Source organism: Hemicordylus capensis, chromosome 3 (genome assembly GCF_027244095.1).
Source record: "Hemicordylus capensis ecotype Gifberg chromosome 3, rHemCap1.1.pri, whole genome shotgun sequence".
NCBI classification, from domain to species: Eukaryota; Metazoa; Chordata; class Lepidosauria; order Squamata; family Cordylidae; genus Hemicordylus; species Hemicordylus capensis.
Window position 1 is genome coordinate 1,217,374 of NC_069659.1, and position 19,363 is coordinate 1,236,736.

The window sequence follows — 19,363 nt, forward strand, 5'->3', positions numbered from 1 at the left end:
AACCCTCCCACAGAAGAGTCCCAGAGTGCTGAGTCCCTCTGTGCCTTCTGTGGGACTTTGGCCACTTCCCTAGAGTTCCCTCCCATGCCCCTGAGTCCCCAGATGTAGAGGGACACCGAGCCAGGGCTGAGGTCCAACTCTGAAGTTGGAGCACGTGCCTGGATGCTCAGGGCCTCCCTCCTGAAGCATCTACTTGTGGGCGGGGGCGGGGGGCAGGGGAGGAGGAGATGGGGTGCCCTAGGAAGGGGTGGGGCCCCTGCAAGACCTAAAGACCTTCGGTTGTCACCAGCTCTTTGCTGGTCCAACAGCTCCCATTACAGCCTGCCTTGCTTGGCCCAAGTTCAGACTGTGTAAGCCAGTGTGTATGTGTCTATGTGGATATATATTTAAGTACGCGCACACGCACACACACACACACACACACACACACACACACACACACTCCCAGTGTGGCCATTGCAGCCATTTTTAAGGATCAGGCTACCAAAAGATTAAGACAGGAAATCAGGAATACATATTGCTTTTCTTTTACTTGCACTGTTGTGATTGATCTTATAACAACATTTTGCCATCAAAATGTTCAGCTCTTCTCTAATGCTTTAAAAGTCCCTTTTCTTCCAGACTTGACTGGATCCTTTTCCAGAGTGGCTTTGCAGTCTTCCAAGCAGGCCACCGGGTAGAATTGCTGGTGCATCTCCCTGCTGAAGTGATCACTGGTGTTAAGCAAAGAATAGTTTTGGACTTCCAGTTGGTTTATCTTTCGGTAGACTTCATCCATCCTCGCCCTCATGGCTGACACTTTCCCCTGCATCTCCTCCATCACCATCTTAAACTTTTCTACAGTCTCTTGCAAGCTGTGATTCATCTTTTTCATATATCAGTTTTTGCTGAGTGCAAATCTTGGTTCAGAAGATCTAAGCAGGCTCTTCTTTGTCCGAGGTGGTTGGTTTGGTCGCGTAGGTTGGTTTGGTGGCCGTCAACAGCTCCTTCAAGGGCAGTGGCTTTGTGGAGATACTTCTTACAATGGTGGTGGCCTTTGCTATTTGGATAGAAGGAGAAAAGTTGTTCTTCAAATCCAAAACCATTTTTTACACTTTCACATCCATAAACAACTTCACCCATTTCTGTCCCAAATTTGCTCCCATTCGTCTTGCACCTGAAGAAGCAGAGGCTCTGGTTGGGAATGTACATCTAAGACCCATTGAGGCAGTTCAACAGTGCCCAGATATGCTTCAAAAGGTGGCGAGAAATGCAGATCCAGATGCATGTCTGCAACTGCAGTCGTGTTCAGGCATTATGTTGTATGAGTGTACCAACGTCTGCACACTCGTACATGTTTTAGTGCGGATGACGGTACCTGCATTCATTTTAGAAGTGGACCCAGGCACAGGTCTCTCAAATGCATGGGACAGACAGGGAGTGTGGAGTGCTGTACCTGCCGTGTTCAATATAATGAGTGGATAATTGTACCTGCCTACAGAGCTGTACCTATGTATACTGTACAATCTTTGTACGGGAGTTCAGCATAATTTCTAAATAGGGCTTATATCTGAGGGCCAGACTAGAGCAGGGATTCCTAACCTTGGGTCCTGAGATGGTACTGGATTACAACTCCCATCATCCCCAGATGATAGGATCTGTAGTCAAACAATATCTGGGACCCAAGGTTGGAAGCCCCTAAGCTATATGCCCCCTCCATGGCTGGACCCCTCCCTGTTTTCTTTTAAAAGTGAATAGCAGCTATGTGGGGCTTTGATCTAGATTTGGTCCACACCATGGGTCTGCGGGGGGGGGGGGTGACATTTGCCCCACAATGGTCCCAGTCTAGCCCCCTCCCCATGGTTTCTCTTTGGCCTGGGAGGAAAGTTTCCATTGGAATCCATGGGAGTTTTTCTCCCAGGCGGGCAATGACCAGCTCCTAGGGCCATTCAGATCCGGACCACTGTGGGGCTGAAGGGTCAAAGCATCCCTCCCCCATGCTGTGGTTGGGGAAACCAGCAATGGGGCAAAGGTTTCCGCCCTCCCTCCCCTGGCACCACATCCAGGCACCACCTTTCTCTCCCGGCACCTACTCCAAATTGATCGCTCCCCATGGTTGCAATGGAAAAAGGAAAAGATGTCAAAAGTCCCAAGCACAAAATTCCCACACCATATTTAGCTTTAATGGTTGCCCAAAAGGACTGGTCCCTGCAGCTCTCCAGTGCCATTTCATTTCTTTTAAAACATCTTTCTGAAGGGGTCCCATCATACAGACAAATGCACATGAAACACACAGCCGAGGTTCTCCAGCAATCTTGGCAATCGATTTCCCACTCCCTTCCCATGTCATAACCCACAACGCCAACGTTTCTTTTGTCTAACCCACAACACCCTCAAAAATCTGAAGCCAAAAAACGAACCCCTGTCTCGCCAGCTTCCAGATCTTCTTATGCAAGTTTTTTGTGTGTCTTGCGGTTATTTATAATCTTCCCCTCCCCCCAGAGGGGATGACATGTCAGGAACTGGAAAAAAAAATATCATTATGATCATCATTGTTTTGTCACTTGCCATGGAATCCTCTCAGCCAATCAGATCACGAGGAGGCAGCATGATGTCATGGTGACTCTGCCGGTGTATCTGTACACAGCGGCTGAAGGCACATAGTATGGGGCATGCTAGAAAGGACAACTTCCTGTGCTGCCAGTTCAGCACTACGTCAGAGGTTCCCAATCGAATGGTGGTCCTCCAGATGTTGCTGAGCCACAACACCCATCATCCCCAGCCACCATAAATGGTAGCTGCAGATGATGGGCACTGTGGTTCAGCAACATCCCAACCCCAATGGGCACTGTGGTTCACCAACATCCCCAGTGTGGGGAACCCCTGCTCTATAGGAAGTGTCCTCAGAAGCATGTGGTTGATTTTCTTCCAGAAGATCCTTTTTGTCCTCCATTAAATACCTGCGGTGGTAAACTTGATTCATTGATGCTGCAGCAAGCTAAATAAAGGAAGTTAAATAAAGCGAGCTTTATTTCCCACTGTGAATGCGACTTATACTGCTACTGATCTTAAATTGACCCAGGATCCACTTCTCTGATGGTGTGTTCCCTGAATGGTTTCCCTCCATGCACTTGTTCATGGAACACTTTCATTCCTACTGTCAGTTGGGGCTTGCCAAAAACCACCATTTGTTTTTGTTAAAACTTTGACTCCTTAAAGTGATCATTCATTTGATATTCATTTTTGCCATTTTTGTTTTGTTGTGCTGCTCACATTAGTTTTCATTAGCTTCCCTTCTGTTTAATCTTCTGTTGCTTTCTTGGGCTTTTTTGCTGCGGCCTACAGTAGGTAGAGAAGATCCTCCGTGACACCGTGTTGTGGTGGCCACCATTTTATTTTCTCACAATGCCAGTAGCGGCTTCTCCGAATGGGCTGACGGGGTGCAGTTGCTGAAGGAGCTGCAGCTGCCTCTGCTTCCCAGCGGCAGCTCCGGTTGCTGCTCTCTTTCTCTCTCCTACCCTGCCCTGCAGGCTGATAGCTGTGCAGCTCTACCTGATGAATGGCCGGCCTGCAGGCAGTTTGGGAGAGAGAACAGCCACCTAATCTGTGCTGCTGCTGCTGGGAAGTAGAGGCAGCTGTGCCCCCTTTGGTGCCCCCCTGGCCCGTTAGGACCAGCTGCTACTTTCTGCACTCTGCCGATCCGCTACCCCTTCCAGAACTTCATGGTCATCCATCTACGGATCTGCTTGGTCTTCACACTGTACACGATGGGATTCATCAGAGGTGGCACCAAAAGGTAGATGTTGGTGAGGAGGATGTAAGCTATGGGGGACACCTGCTTCCCATAGCGGTGGGTCATTGTCAGGCCAAGCATGGGGACATAGAAAATGAGGACTGCACAGATGTGGGAGACACATGTGTTCAGCCCCTTGAAACACTCCTCCTTAGAGGCGACGGCCAGCACCATTCTGAGGATCATGACACAGGACAGGACAAGCAGCACGGAATCCACTGCGGTGGAGGAGAGCATCACCAACAAGTTGTAAATGCTGCTGATGCTTCTGTCTGAGCGGGCACCTTTCATGATATCTTGATGCGCACAGAAAGAATAGGAGAGCACTTTTCTCTGCCATATTGCAGCCTCTTCAGGAGGAAGGAAGCTGGGAATACAAGGAGGGCAGCCCTGACGGTAACCCCCACCCCAATCTTGATGATGGCATCATTGGTCAAGATGGTCTTGTATCTTAGAGGGCTCCAGATGGCCAACGTGGTCCAAGGCCATGGAGAGGAGAATGCCGGACTCAGTGATGGAGAAGGTGTGGATGAAGTACATTTGGACCAGGCAGGCACTGAAGTCAATCACACGATGGTTGAACCAAAGGACACTCAGCATGGTGGGCAAAGTGGTAGAGGACAAGTCCAGGTTGGAGAGCGCCAGCATGGAGAGGAAGCAGGACATGGGCTCATGGAGGGTTTTGGTCCGTCTTGAGGATGGTACAGTTGCCTGTGATGGCTGTGAGGTACATGGAGCAGATGGGGATGGAGATCCAGACATGGGAACGTTCCAGCCCAGAGAAGCCTGTCCAGAGGAACACTGGAGGGCTGGAGACTGAGGGGTTGGAGGACAGGATGGCATTTCTGTCAGTCCTGGAAAACAAAGACATGAAAGTTTTGTGCAGAAGGTTGAGAGGCAAGCTACCTCTCCCAAGGCAAGGCATTCCTGTCCTCTTCATGGTTGCTCGGAATCAGCTGCCTCATTGGCCCCCATCTCAGGCCCCACACTAGCTGCAGGGGGCCCTTCCTTGAACCCACCTTCACCGAGGACCTCTACTGCTGCCTCTGACCCCTCCTATGCTGCAATTTCCTCCCCCCCCCTCTCATCACGCCTTCTGTGCTAGCCCCCTGCCTCCCCTCTCTGCCCCTCCCCTTCCTTACACTCCAGTCATCGGGTCATGCAGACCACTAGGGACACAGAGTTGGGATGAACTGCCCCCCAGCTGTCACCAACATGCACATGCACGTACCCCTTTATTATGTTTCACAGGAAGAAACAGAAATGGATTGAGGTCCAATTCACCCTACGAACTCCACTAATTCTCTGCACCTGAGCCCCCTTCCAGGAGCACAAAACCTGCAGGCAGAGTGGGTTGTATCCAAGGGGCTGGAAGAGATTCCGAAGGGCTGAGCACAAGATCAAGGTTGCAGGCAGGAATCTCTCTCTCAGCCCTGTCTTGGAGATGCTCCCAGGGAAGGAACTTGGAACCTTCTGCATGCAAGCAGGCAGGTGCTCTTCCCAGAGAGGCCCCATCCCCAAAGGAAAATACCTTACGGGGCTCACACATGTCATCTCCCATGCAAATGCAGACTGGGGTGGACCCTCATGCTTTCGAACCCAAGACCAGCTCTCCAACCTTCACTGCTCCTACAGAAGATCTCTGCATATCTGGCTAACCAAGAGAGCAGCTAAGCTGAAGAATTCAATGCCAGGCAGACGGTCCAAGGGACAGGTAGATCCATCTGCCTGACCTGCCTGTGAGGCCACTCTGCCTGCCCTTGAGAAAGACGAGGGTTCCAGCGGGGCTGGGGACCTCACCCATGGGCGGCTTTGGGGACCCCATGGGGGGCTAGGTTTAGGGTTGCCCTCCCAGCTGCAGCTGTGGCTCTTGCTGTCTTGGGATCCACTTGATGATGCAGAAGGCTAAGAAGGAACGTGCCTCATAAGGAAGGTGCTCTAGGCCCCTGTTCATCTGATGCACCTTTTCCAGGTGCAGATGACTGTGAAATGAGGCCTTTGGTAGTTAACGTGAGCCCAATCCCTTCCTATGAGAAGAGGGCTGGTCTTGTGGTAGCAAGCATGCATTGCCCCCCTTTGCTAAGCAGGTATCACCCTGGTTTGCATTTGGAAGGGAGACTACATGTGTGAGCACTGTAAGATATGCCCCTTAGGGGATGATGCCACTCTGGGAAGGGCAAAAATATTCCCGGTTAACTCCCTGGCATCTCCAGATAGGCTTGAGAGACCTTCCTGCCTCAACATAAGAACAGCCCTGTTGGATCAGCCCCAGGGCCCATTCAGTCTTGTTTCGTGGGTGTGCTACCAGGATCATTGAGTTGGTCTTCCTGATGCCCCAGAGTGAGAGCAAGGATGGCAAGGAACGAAGAATGGCTCTACCTGTTTGACAGCGCCTTGTCCTGAAGACATGCATGAACCAACAACGCATAAGGGCCACCCTGGTCTGATCTGGGGCATTTTGCTTCAGAGAGTAGCTGGATCCGGCACAATGTGTGACGCAGAACATATTCCTGGTCAAGCCGATCCCTCCCTCCCTTTCTACGGAAGCTAAAACAAACCCACTGGCTGGCTGTGAGCAACAGGAGAGAACCAGGAGGGCAAGAGCCACCAGCCTGCGGTCCTTGGGAGCACCTGAAGAACAGCAGGGAGCATCGCCAGCCTGAACTGAACAAGGAGCCGTTGCTGTGTGCAGGCATCCGTGGCTCGTTTTCAGCACAAGCATCGACCTAAGCTGCTCTCAAGGCAGGAAGTCTCCGTAAGAGATGCCCCTCCCCCCTGCAAATGGTGTAGTGCGGACCTTGGGGGGGTGCCGATCCGTGTGCTGTATGTGCTTCTCCGCTCTCCCTGCGGATGCCTCCATGTGCCTCACGTCCAGTCCAGTCTCTGGCCGTACTGTGGGAGGACCGGTGGCCCCAGACCGCCTTTCCACTGCCCCAGAGAGCTTGCTGGCTTGGCCTCTATCCCCTTCCCTGCAACTTCCATCACCGCCAAGGTCTTCCTGAAGGGGGTCCGTGTGAGTCTTTGGAACTTGCGTCCTGATCTGCCCAGGACCCTCAGTCATGCCCAGAACTCCCAGTTCAGCTTCTCTGCCTCCTTCCACTCTTGAGAAGGATGACCAGCAACCTTTGCAATCAACATGCTCCAGCAATGCAGAACGTAAGACAAGCATATCGGCTGTAACTCTGTCTTCCTTGGCTTTTGCCTGTCACCTCCCCCGCCCCCCCACACCCCTCCCCCCTCCCCCTCAAGCCTTAGGAAAGATCCTCAAGCTTGCATTCAAAGTTAGCCTCTTCTATCCGACCCTGCAAGAGTTTGCCAACTACTGCTATAACACCATCATAATCATCATCATCATCATCATCATCATCATCATCATCAACAACAACAACAACTTTGATTTGTTAGCCATCCCATGACCAATTGTTCTCTGGGTGGCTCACAATTAAGCAACAATGAAATAAAACACACAATTAAAACACAAAAAGTTGACAATAGAATATAAAATGCAATACAATGTGAAAGCATTTAAAAAACATTCTCCACACCTCTTTTAAAAGGCTTGAGAGAACAGGAACGTCTTCACCTTTTGGAAAGAAAGAGAGGCTCGCCTGGCATCTGAAAGCACGATGGGACGATGCCAGGAAGCCTCACTGGGGAGGTTCTCCCCTCAATGGAATAGGCCACCACTGAAAAGGCCTCTCCCTAGTTGGGGACCTCACCCCTCACCTCATTTGGCCAGGGCGCTTGGAGCAGGGCCTCAAGGTCTGGACAGGGAGATATGGAGCTCTCTCCGGTAACCCCAAATGACCACTTAGGGTCCCAAAGGTTGGAAACAGCACTTTGAATTGGGCCAGCTGCAGTTTCTGGACCGGTTTCAAAGGCAGCCCCATGTATAACACATTGCAGTAATCCAGATGGGAGGCTAGCAGAGCATGAGTAACTGTGGCCCTGCTATCTCTGCCCAGTTAAGGTTGCAGCCGGTGTATCAGCTGAAGCTAGTCAAAGGCGCTCTGAGCCACAGAGGCCACTTGAGCCTCTCATGACACTAGCCCCCCCTTTTTTTTAAAGAAAGCTGGGAATCTGGGGAAATGCATAGGAAGAATCTGAATCTTGAATCGATTTTAATGTGGCGCGATTCAGTTTGGACCCAAATCTAGCCAATGGACCACAGAGGTGATTTGTTCTGTCTCCAAATTACCCAGATCAGCTAGATTCAGGTACAAATTGATTTGTACATCCCTATAGATTTGTATAAGGGCATAATAATAGTAGCATTCTTATTTCCAGTCCCCTTCCTAATGACGCCTAGCATGGTATTAGCCTTTTTCACAACTGCTATGCAATGAGTTGACACTTTCAACTAGCTGTCCATCACAACCCCAAGATCTCTTTCCTAGTCAGTCACTGACAGCTCAGATCCCATCAGTGAATATGTGAAGTTGGGTATTTTTGCTCCAATATGCATCACTTTACACTTGCCAACACTGAACCTCATTTGCCACTTTGTCACCCACTCCCCCAGTTTGGAGAGATCCTTTTGGAGCTCCTCACAATCTGCTTTGAATTTCACTACCCTAAATAGTTTAGTGTCTGATGTTCTGCTGGCACCACTCATGGGACCCGCCCCCCTCGCCCCCCACTTGCCACACATTTCTATCCAGACTGGTAAACATGCCAGATGGCTTTCCAGATGGCACCTGGAAATTGCTTCGCTATGTCTAGGCTTGCGCTCCATTCATATGATCTGGGTTTTGACACCGCCTTGCATACGAGAACAGCAGGGGGCCATTTGCATAGCAGCAGCCTGTTTCGGATCTTATCTTGGCATTTCAGGCTTAACACCCTGTATGTGCGTCATGAAATAGTAGCTGCAGGTTTGAGAACAGTTTGCAGGCTTGCTGTGATTACTCAGAACTAAATGATTTAGTTCAGTTCAGGCTCCTCCTCAGTAAGAGTGCAGAGGACTGCAGATGTAGAAGTGTGGCTTGCTTGGGGTGTTTGTGTCAACGGCAATTTTTTGTTGTTGCACGACTTTGCTGCCCTTGTGCAAATTCACCAAGTGGGGAGGGACAAGAGGAGGTGAGGAAAAGCCACCAGTCTCCTCCTCCACCACCTCCTCCTCCTCCTCCTCCTCCTCCTCCTCAGAGAAGTGCTCTGTGTGCAGAGCCAGGGGTGGGTGGCGGCTTCCTCTCCTCCTCCTCCCTCTCCCTCCCCTCAGAGCCTCAATGAGGGAGGGAGAAAGTGGTGTGAAATCCAAAGCCGTTCACTCTCACTGGCTTCAGAATGTTACGGCCGGCCTGGCTGTCAGATTCTCCCTAACTTCCTCCCACACAGTCCGGAAAAAAGCCAGTCCAACACCGACAAAAGTCAAACTGAGATGATTCCAACATGCAGACCCTGATGCTTGGGGGCTCCTAATATCACCCCCACCCCCAATGAATGAATGTGTTGGAGTTCCATGAAACTAGCTTATGAAATAAAAAATATATGAACAATTTTGCACCAGATCTCTTTGTCTGTGTATCTCATGCAGTCACCTACAATTTGGGAGATCTGTAAGCTCTGATTAGTCAGTCAGTTGGTCAGTCAGTCAGTCTGTCAGTCAGATTTGTTCACCATCCCAAAGCTCCATCTCTGGGCATTTTAGAACAATTGCCACCAGCTCATTTGATGGGGACTGAGGCCCAGGCCTCTCCTTGGCTGTCCCAGGGCTTTGGAATACCCTCCCTGTTAAAATTCGATCTTCCCCATCTCTGGCAGCTTTTAAAAAGATCCTCAGGATGTACCTGTTTTCTTAAGCTTTTAGTTAAAATTCATTGTAAATTGTTTAATTGTTCTACACTGTAAAGCTGTTTTAATTGTTTTACGTTTGTTATATTTTTATATCATGTGCTCTGCCTAGGGATACACATATCAGGTGGAATATCAGTACGATCAAACAAATAGATCTGTCTCTTTAAGGGTTCTTGGTGGCAACACAGTTCCATCCTTGAGAGAAAGCAGCTCCTCCAGTCATCATCAAGCAGCAAGGAGTGAAGGGAGAGTGCACAGCCATTATTTTGTCGTATGGGAGGGATGCTCGCCAACCGCAAGCCCTTTAGCTAGAAGGTAGATTAGATGGGTGAGTACAGGGGCGTATCTAGGGTAGGGCAGGCAGGGCACGTGCCCCGGGCACCACTTGAAGGGGGGGTGCCATTTTAAAAAAATGATTTTTTTAAAAAATGGCTGCTGAAAACCAAATGGCCACTGTGCATGCTCAAATGGCCTCTGTGAGGCCCAAGGCCATACCAGGCCTTGCAGAGGCCATTTGAGCATGCACGACAGCCATTTTGTTTTCAGCTGCCATTTCTTAAAAAAAAGATTATTTTTAAAAGTGGCCACTGCACATGCTCAAATGGTCCCTGCGAGGCCCTAGAGGCCAGCAGGGGGAGAGGGAACCTTTGCAGACCACCCCCACGGCCTTTAGGAAGCCTCCCAAAGGGGCTACAGGTAATTTTGTGTGTGTGTGTGTGTGTGTGTGTGTGTGACTGTACACATATTTAGTTTGGCACTATGTACAGAAAATCAAGGCTTGTGAATACTGAGCTGAAGCTTATGAGCTAGGATTGTATCTAGGAGCTAAGATTTGCTCTTACTTTGCTTCTTGTGATAAGTGAGTTAAATGTGATGTCTTAATCATATGGCTATTAATGGTGAGTTTGTCTTTGAACAAAAAGTGTGAAATCCTTAGTATTAAGGCCCACTGGGAGTTTCTTGCTCTCTTTCTCTCATTTTAACTGTCTTTCTGAAATATTAGAATATATTCCAAGGAGTGACACAGTTTACTCTGCATATCCTTTAATTATTTTCAGAGTATCTGGGAAAAGTCAAATTCTCCATTTATTTTTAAAACTTATGTAATAGTGATGCTACAATGCATAGTAGAGAATTAGACAGGCATTTCTGTTTAGTTTTCCGAGTACACCTCCACATAGTATTTGGGTATTTCATGAGCCACAGCATATTGAAATTTGTCATTTTCCAGCATTTTTTGGTCTGGCTACATCCAATGCAAAACAGTTTTTGAAATATTAAAAGATTAACGAGCTTGACTTGTATTTTTGAGCTGATATTATGGTAAAGTTATCTGAAAGATGGGTGTCAGATGTTTGGACAGGGGGCTCAATTTCAGTGCTTGCCCTAGGTGCTATTTTCCTTAGATACACCTCTGGGTGGATATGCAGTCTAACAGCTAAGATTCTGATTGACAAAGAGACGGAAAATGCTACGGTTATAATACGAATGATGAACAAATACGTCTCCCTCAGCCTTCCCTCTGTTGGTTCCCTCAGGAGCTTCTTAGGGAGACTATTTTGAGGATCCTGCTGTAGATCTGCTTCGTTTTGATGCTGTAAATGATGGGGTTCATCAGGGGAGGGAGGAGGGCATAAATATTGCCCATGATGATGTGAAGGAGGGGAGGCGCGTGCTGTCCAAACCTGTGCACGACGGAGAGGCTGAGCACAGGGACGTAGAAGGCCAGGACAGCACAGACGTGGCAGACACAGGTGCTGAGAGCCTTGTGATGGCCTTGCATGCCCGAGGGCATGCCCAGGCCAGTCCTCAGGATCAGACTGTAGGAGACGAGGATGAAGAAGAGATCGGAGCCCATGGTGACGAGGATGAGGGTGCGGGCACAGAAGCTGTTGAAGGCTGTGTTAGCGCATGCCAGGTGGATGATGTCCTGGTGCAGGCAGTATGAGTGGGCAAGAGTGGCATCTGGGCAGAAGGGGAACCGCATGAGGAAAGGCACGGGGGGCAGCAGCAAGACACTGCTCCTCAGCAGGAGGACCAGCCCAATTCTGGCCACCCTGGAGGCGGTCAGCACTGCTGCGTACCGCAAAGGGGAGGAGATGGCCAGGAAGCGGTCCACTGCCATGGCAAAGAGCACGGCTGACTCCATGAAGGAGAAGGTGTGGATGATGAACAGCTGTGCAATGCAAGCATTCTTGCTGATCCTCTTCAGCTGGAACCAGAGGACTCCCAGCACGGTGGGCAGTGTGGAGAGGCAGAGGCCCCGGTCGGTGGTGGCCAGCATGGCCAGGAAGTACGTAGTACATGGGCTGCTGCAGGCCCGGCTCTGCCCAGATGACGTAGAGGATGGTGCAGTTCCCCAGCATGGCCACCAGGTAGGCGCAAAAGGTGGGGATGCCGATCCAGCGGTGAGCCGCCTCCAGCCCAGGGAAGCCGCTCAGGGCAAAGAGGGTGGTGCTGAGGTTGGCAGGGGTGGGCAGTGCCATGGCCAGCCGCGAGGCGCACCTTCTGATTCAGTTGTGCAAATGCCCTGAGGTAGGCCTAAGCATGGAGGTACCCCTCTGGTGCACAGTGCTGTTGGTTTCTGCGTGAGACAACACTCCCATGCTCAGCTGCCTGACTTCTGAATTGCCCAACCTGGTGCCGTGGGGAAAAGATTAGGATTCCCTCTCCTACAATGTGGAGTTTGGAGAAGGGACCCAGTTCTCCTCTTTGTTAACGGCATGCAATTTAACTTCTCCCAGTGTGACTGCCAGCATCTTGTGGAAATGTGACGGTAATAGAATCCTGTGCTAATCTGAAGAACAAAAGGGTACCTCTGAGTGAGCAGGAAAGAGACATCCCCAGCTCCTTGACATGAGCATCCTTCCCCAGAGCTTCTGGATCCGAGGGACTGGCCTGAACGGAGCAGTTGGTAGATGCCGGGAGGCTCTTCTCTGGCCTCTTCCCCAAGATTTCCTGGAACTATGTGCTGATTCGGAGCACCAAGGGCGAGGTTGCTGGACTTGCCTTGGCTACACTGCAGCCTCCGGTTCCTCGACAGAGATGCGCTCGAGTCGTGGCACCTGAGGGGTCTGCAGCTGATGCTCTTGCTGGGGGTGTTTATAGAGGGAGTGCTGGACACTTGAGGCAGTCGAGGGATACTCAGCCAATAGCAGAGGTGGGGAACTCCCTGGGGGCAGAAACAATGGCAGATCTGCTGCCTGTGCTGTTCAGCCTTCCCAGGAGCGGCTCATTTGAGCAAGTGCCGTGACCTTTGTTGGTCTTGCCAGGCAGGGGTAGGTGTTGGGACTTGAGGCTTCCTGAGGGCCTTCCCAACTGGCCTGGAAGTGATGCCCCATATTCCCAGATGCATGGGCAACCTGGCAGGCTATGTGTGTGAAAGAAGAATGATTTTATGCTTCTTTATTGTCAACTGAGTACTGGACATTTTATAATTGGTACTTTTAAAAGAAAGATGTGTTTGCAATTGTCCAGCTGACCCACCCACACACTGCACTGACCTCCGAGATGATGACGGAGAGGAGGATGGCGTGGGGAGGAGCTGGGACTCAGGCACAGCCAGGGGTGGCCACACCGAATGGGACAGACGCGGGCAGCTCGGGCATCCAGACTGTGCATTGTGTCCTGGTGGGACGCCCAATGCCCACAGATGTCAGCGGACCAGCAACACGGCTGATTGGGGCAGATGCCAGGCAGGAGACGGGAGCAAAAGGAGAGGAGAGAATGGCAGCTGAAGGGGTAATAAAGTTCATGGGGGAGGAACCAGGAAGGGCAGGGCCTGGATGCTCAGCCTGCGAGGCTGCCTCTGAAAATGGCTTAGCCAGTGATGAGGGGAGAGCTATGAGCAGGTGCAGAGCGGGACTGCCGGTGGCAGTCCTGTTTCACACAGTAGCCCACCAGATGCCGCTGAAAGCCACAGACAGGAGTTGAGGGCGTGCCCTCTTTCCTGCCATTACTCCCCTGCAACTGGTAACCCTAACCCTAAGTTGATTATGCACTGTGTGAAAAAGTACTTCTGTTTGTTGGTCCTAAATTTCCTGGCAATCAATTTCATGGGATGACCCCTGTTTCTAGTGTTATGTGAGAGGGAGAAGAATTTCTCTCTATCCACTTTCACCACACCATGCAAGATTTTATAGACCTCTATCATGTTTCCCCTCAGTCATCTTTTTTCTAAACTAAAAAGCCCCAGGTGTTGTAGCCTAGCCTCATAAGAAAGGTGCTCCAGACCCCTGATAATTTTGGTTGCCCTCTTCTGCACCTTTTCCAGTTCTACAATGTCCTTTTTTAGATGTAGTGACCAGAATTGTATGCAGTACTCCAGGTGTGGCTGTACCATAGTTTTGTATAAGGGCATTATAATATATAATACCCCCCAGAGGAGTATCCCCTGTGCGAGAGGATATGGGCTCATCATCCACGGAAGGGGTCCCTTCTAAAGGAGCATTTCCCTCTTCCTCAGACCGATGTCCTCCTTGCCCAAGACATTCATTCTCCCTGACAGCAGAGGAGCTACCAGCCCTGGAGTGGGATGCCTCTATCACATCCCTGAAGGTCTCGTCCACATGCCTCTCTGTCTCTCTGAGCTTCTCCAGATCTGCCACCTTGGTCTCAAGGGAACAAATTTGTTCCCTGAGAGCCAGGAACTCCTTGCACCGAGCACACACCCATGACTTCTGCCCATGGGGCAAATAGTCATACATGTGGCACTCTGTGCAATACACTGGGAAGTGCCCCTTCCCCTGCTGACCTTCTATCTTCATACTGTTTTTGTTGGCTGTTTACAGTATTTAGAGAGTTTATTGTCCATTTATTAGTTAGTTTATTAGAAGGATAGGTCTCAGTTGTAATGGTCAGCTATTTAACTGTCCAAACAGCCTTTCCCAAGAATATGAGGGATACGAGGGAGGGATATGTACTTACGTTCTCTTCTCCACCAGGCTCCTTGTGATCGCAGGGGCTTGTTCCAGCCCCCCCCCCCCCCGCACACTTCCCGCTATCCCTGTTCGCTATGCTCTCGGGCCTTCACCTCTTATGTAGAGTAGCCTTCCAACTCAAGACAACAAACAGTTAGTCACAACGTCACATGGTATAAAATCAATGCCATCAGCTAATCCCCTTTCCTTCATGTTCTGGATTGATTCATAGCTCCTGTGACCTAGACATCTATTGCACAGTTGCAAGCAGTTCTCATGCGAACATAGGAACATAGGAAACTGCCATATACTGAGTCAGACCATTGGTCTATCTAGCTCAGTATTGTCTTCACAGACTGGCAGCGGCTTCTCCAAGGTTGCAGGCAGGAATCTCTCTCAGCCCTATCTTGGAGAAGCCAGGGAGGGAACTTAAAACCTTCTGCTCTTCCCAGAGCGGCTTCATCCCCTGAGGGGAATATCTTGCAGTGCTCACACATCAAATCTCCCATTCATATGCAACCAGGGCAGACCCTGCTTAGCTAAGGGGACATGTCATGCTTGCTACCACAAGATCAGCTGTCCTCTCATGACTGAGCAAGATTCACTTCATTAAGCTAACATGCTTCTGGTCTGGACCAAGCTGGTTTTTCTCTGTCTGTCCTTGACACAGGTTGCTCCTGCACGTTGTACAGGCCTTTCCATTCAGTACCTACAAGGCAAACTTCTCCATTCTGGGTAACAACACATTGTCCATTTCTAATATACAGTCCAAAGCCTTGTTTCTCTAGTTTGGATAATGAAAGCAAGGAGCTTGAGAAATCAGGGATATACAAAACATCTTTAGGGATATACAAAACAACTTTCACTAGAAATTCATTAATGGATCCATCTGGTAACTTGCAATACAAAATTCCTTTGCCTTCCCTCTTTGCTTTAATTGTAGTATTATTGCCCAAATGAACCATCTCTTCGGGAATATCAAACAGTTCAGTATAGAAATCCAGGCGATTTGAGATGTGAATTGTGGATCCAGTGTCTAAAATTGATCTCCCTCCATCTCCTTGTAACAAAGACACACTATAGTTGCGATTTAATTATCTCTCAGTAAATTCAGCTTTCCTTAATGGATTCTTGGGACAGTTCGCCACCTTGTGGCCAGACTAGTCACACAGAAAACATCGAAAGTAAGTTAGTTGTTTATGTACAATCTTAGATCAAACAGCAATAGAAACAGAATGTACTCAGTAAAGAGAGAAAAACGGAAACAAAAACTAAAATGTTATCACATACATAAAATCAAGAACCTTTGGCAGTAGCTGATTGCCGTGCTCTAGCCTCTCTTAATTTGGTCAAAATATAACAGAATTTGGCCACTGCCAAGGATATTGTTGGGTCTCTATCTTCTAATAAACATGTAAGAATCGTCTCCTCCTAGTGGCTTTTGAGACCTTTCAGGTACTGGGATAAAAATAAATCTCTTTCAGCGATATAAAGTGGGCAATGTAACAGTGAATGCTTCAGTGTTTCGGGAGCAGATTTGCAAGGGCATAGTCTCTCCTCATAGGGTTTTCTCTCAAATTTCCCTGATAACATCGCTGAGGGTAGGGCATTTAGGTGAGCTCTTGTAAACACCCAGCGAAGTTTTGGTGAACAGATTGTGTAAAAGTAAGAGGCTATGGCCCAATCTTTCTTAGCGCTTAACAGTTGTGGAGGCCTATTTATAGAGGCCCTTTCCTCCTCCCAAAAATTTATGACCCTGAGCCTTTGTTTAACCAGGCATCTTGCCATTGACTCACCCTGTTCTAACAATTGTGCTGGGCAGAAGCCCATCTTCCGGAGTCTCTCCTCAACCGCATTACACCAACGGGGTTGTGGGGTAGCAGCAAGGAGGTGAGGTATAAGTCCTACCAGGTAAAGATAAGTCTTAATCCAATACAGGATAATGAGCAGCCAGGCCCTGGTCTCCAATTTCAGAAGCCCAGTCTCCAGCCATATTAAGGAGTTCGGGACGCATTTTGGTACCCCCAACAGTGATCTCAGAAAGCCCGATTGGACTTTTTCTAAGGCTTGTAGGTCTTTTAACAGTCTAACCTGAACCCCATATAGCAGCTGAGGTATCACTTTGGCCTGAAAGGCTTTATTTGCTGCCGGAATGTAGCCACCACCTTGTGCCATAGAATTACCATAAAATTACTTTCAAACATTGAAAGACATTGGTGCCAGTTGGCCTCATTCCAGGAGCAATCTCCCTGCCGGCAGTCATGTGACCTCTCCCTCTGGACTGTGTTCCCTTGGCAACGGAGCCAGAGCTTTTGGTATGCAGATGGGACCCCCTGCAATTTCCTCTCGCAGCATTCCCTCCCCACCTTGGGTTTTCTCTGGTATGGCCAAGTGCCACCTTAAGAGCGAAGTTGCTTGCCAATTCATCATCATAGCGAGAACTCAAAACTTGCCTTCTGCTTACTTCAGCAGAAATAGTTTCCACTGCTATCTCAAAAGTTAGAGCAGTGTGGGTTTCCAATTGCCCGATTATATTACTGTAGCTGGGCGGCATGCTTATAAACAGAGCTTCCAATTTCTGATTCTCTGTAAAGGCATGCACCTTACTCATCCAGCTCCTAGAACCTCTGGGACTCAGAGGACCTGTCTTTCTTCTCCAAGGTGCTGCTGTAGAAACCCACATGCAATGAGCATTACTGGCACCATCTTGGAGGCTTTCCTCACACCCCAGCGCCACTGCCCTATCTACGGGCACTTAAAAACATTCTGCCAAATCCTTGATGAAAGCTCAGCCTTCCTCTGTGGTGCCCAGTATCTCTTCCTCCGCTTGCCTCATGGTCCAACTGTGGCCTCTCACTGTGTCTCTGCCAATCCAGGAGGACACTTGTGTTCAGAGGTTCCTCATGGCTGGGAGAGATACAGAGCCCTGGGAATGTGGAAAGAGAAAGCAGAAGAGCCAGAAGCTGGGGGGGGCCCAGGTGGGAGTGTCGGGGGGGGGAGCAGTTTCTCTGCAGCTTCTGCGTAAGAGAGAGTCAGACTGGAGGGGAGAACCTGAGTGAGAGGGCTGAGCAGCAGAAGTGTGTTTGGGGCGGTACACAGGCATGTCAAATAAAAACCAACCAACCAACCAACCAATAAAATGACTGGGATGCAGGGCTGCTGCCCTCCGGGACAAGGGAATGGACCTGCTGCCTGGCGGGAGTGCCTGCCTGAGGTTTGGAGCTCTGCCTGGCCCTGGGGCTCATGGTCAACCAGGCACCTCTTCCAGGGCCAGCAGCTGCCTCCTCTTGAGCAGAGGGGAAGCAAGTGTCCTTGTTCTGCTCAGCAGAGTGGATGTGGGTGTACAGAGTGTAGGGGTGGGTGTGCATTAGAAAGGGGGGGCAGAGAGAATTCAGAGGGTGAGTTATTTCTCCTACTTGTTGCCATCTACCTCTTGGGGAACTCTTTTGTTGAAAAGCATTACAAAGACACCCACAGGAGTCTTCATGATTCCTCCTCCAATGGAAGCCCCCTGGAATGTCATTCAGGGGTTGTCTAAACAGAAATCTGGCCTCTGGCTGCTCACAAAGGCAACAAGCTGGCTGCCAAACTCTCCCAGAAAACAGGAGTGGAGCAAGCTTGGAGTGGGCCCTGGGACAAGAAGTGAGGGTGGGCCCCTGCCCCCTGGGGCAGTCCAGGAGGCTCAGCTGGGCTGTTGCTGCCTCTCCTTCAGGCTTGCCACAGGATTCCCTTTTGCTCCATTTTTATATATATATATATATATATATATATATATATATATATATATATATTCATTCTGGAATCATTTGTGCAAGGATGCAATGATGAAAAGTTTTGTTTTGGATCAGCACCTCCCCCTGCTGGTGGATTAGTGATTTATATTTTAACATATAAATATAAATATTTTTTAAAGGTCGTCACATCACACACTCCACGAGTCCATTGGCCCCAATGGAGCAGGAGGAGGGGCAAACAAATGCGTCTGAAGGAGAATATTTACACTCCTTCCAGAATAATATGTTGCAGGGGGTGGAAAATATGAATGGCCATCAGCTCACAACGAAGCATTAAACAACCCTTGACTCTCGTTTTGAAAGCGTGGCACTCTCCCGTCACAGTTTGCAACGCATCAACCATTGCAAATCTCGTGGTCCGGAAAAGGCCCTGGAGGTGAAGGCTAGTTCCTGCCACCCCAGAGAGCCACCGACTGCTCCCCATAAGTAAGTGGTTGCCTTTCATCTTTGGGGTGCGGGTGGCTGAATCAGCCCATAAGAGCAATCCCTGACATTCCATAGGGTGCAGCCAGGGGCAGGGCTCCAGGACCCCAAGGACTCTCTCCAGAAAAGGGGAGGAGGGGACTGTGAAGGGGGGGCACATCTTCTCAGGGCCTGGCTGTGCCCAGTGTGCATCAGGGGTGGCCAGAAGGCACAGGCTGGCAAATGGGGAGCCAGGGAGGGGGGGTCAGTCTGAGCCTAGGGCCCTTAGCCGTCAGGCCACAGCCTGCATCTCCCGCTTGTGCCCCCAAAGCTCTGACCCCTCTGAAAGGCCAGCAGCCGACTGATTGATCTGGAGGTGTGGAGAACTGAGCTTCCTGCCATGAAGCAGACGAGCAGCAGGTGGCGCTAGAGTGGGAGGAAACGCCAGGCAGCCAGCCGGCCTTTCTGGCGTGGGGTGCGCATGGACCCCAATTCTGTGTCTGCCCCACAGACATCTCTGTACGTTTTGGCAAAAATGTTTATAACATTTAAACATGACTGGAGAGAATGGGGCCACCAGTCCGCAGTAGAGCATGCACTCTATGGAGAAGATCCCTGGCAGCGCTGGCTGGGGAGAAAGACCCTTCCCTCTCCGAAACCCTGTGAAGATGTTGCCAGCCAGC

General features: G+C 49.9%; 1 long non-coding RNA gene and 2 pseudogenes across 1 annotated transcript; all 3 read right to left on the bottom strand.

The window, feature by feature from the left end:
- Nucleotides 1–511: 511 nt before the first annotated feature.
- Nucleotides 512–2,522, bottom strand: LOC128351470 (uncharacterized). Its single transcript, XR_008319791.1, has 2 exons — nt 2,400–2,522; nt 512–1,039 (listed from the first exon to the last, which is right to left on the bottom strand). It is a non-coding gene; the product is annotated as an uncharacterized LOC128351470 (long non-coding RNA).
- Nucleotides 2,523–3,682: 1,160 nt separating this feature from the next.
- On the bottom strand, nt 3,683–5,576 carry LOC128349485 (olfactory receptor 51G2-like; annotated as a pseudogene).
- A 5,523-nt stretch (nt 5,577–11,099) lies between these two features.
- Nucleotides 11,100–12,051, bottom strand: LOC128351679 (olfactory receptor 51V1-like; annotated as a pseudogene).
- Between the last annotated feature and the right edge of the window lie 7,312 nt (nt 12,052–19,363).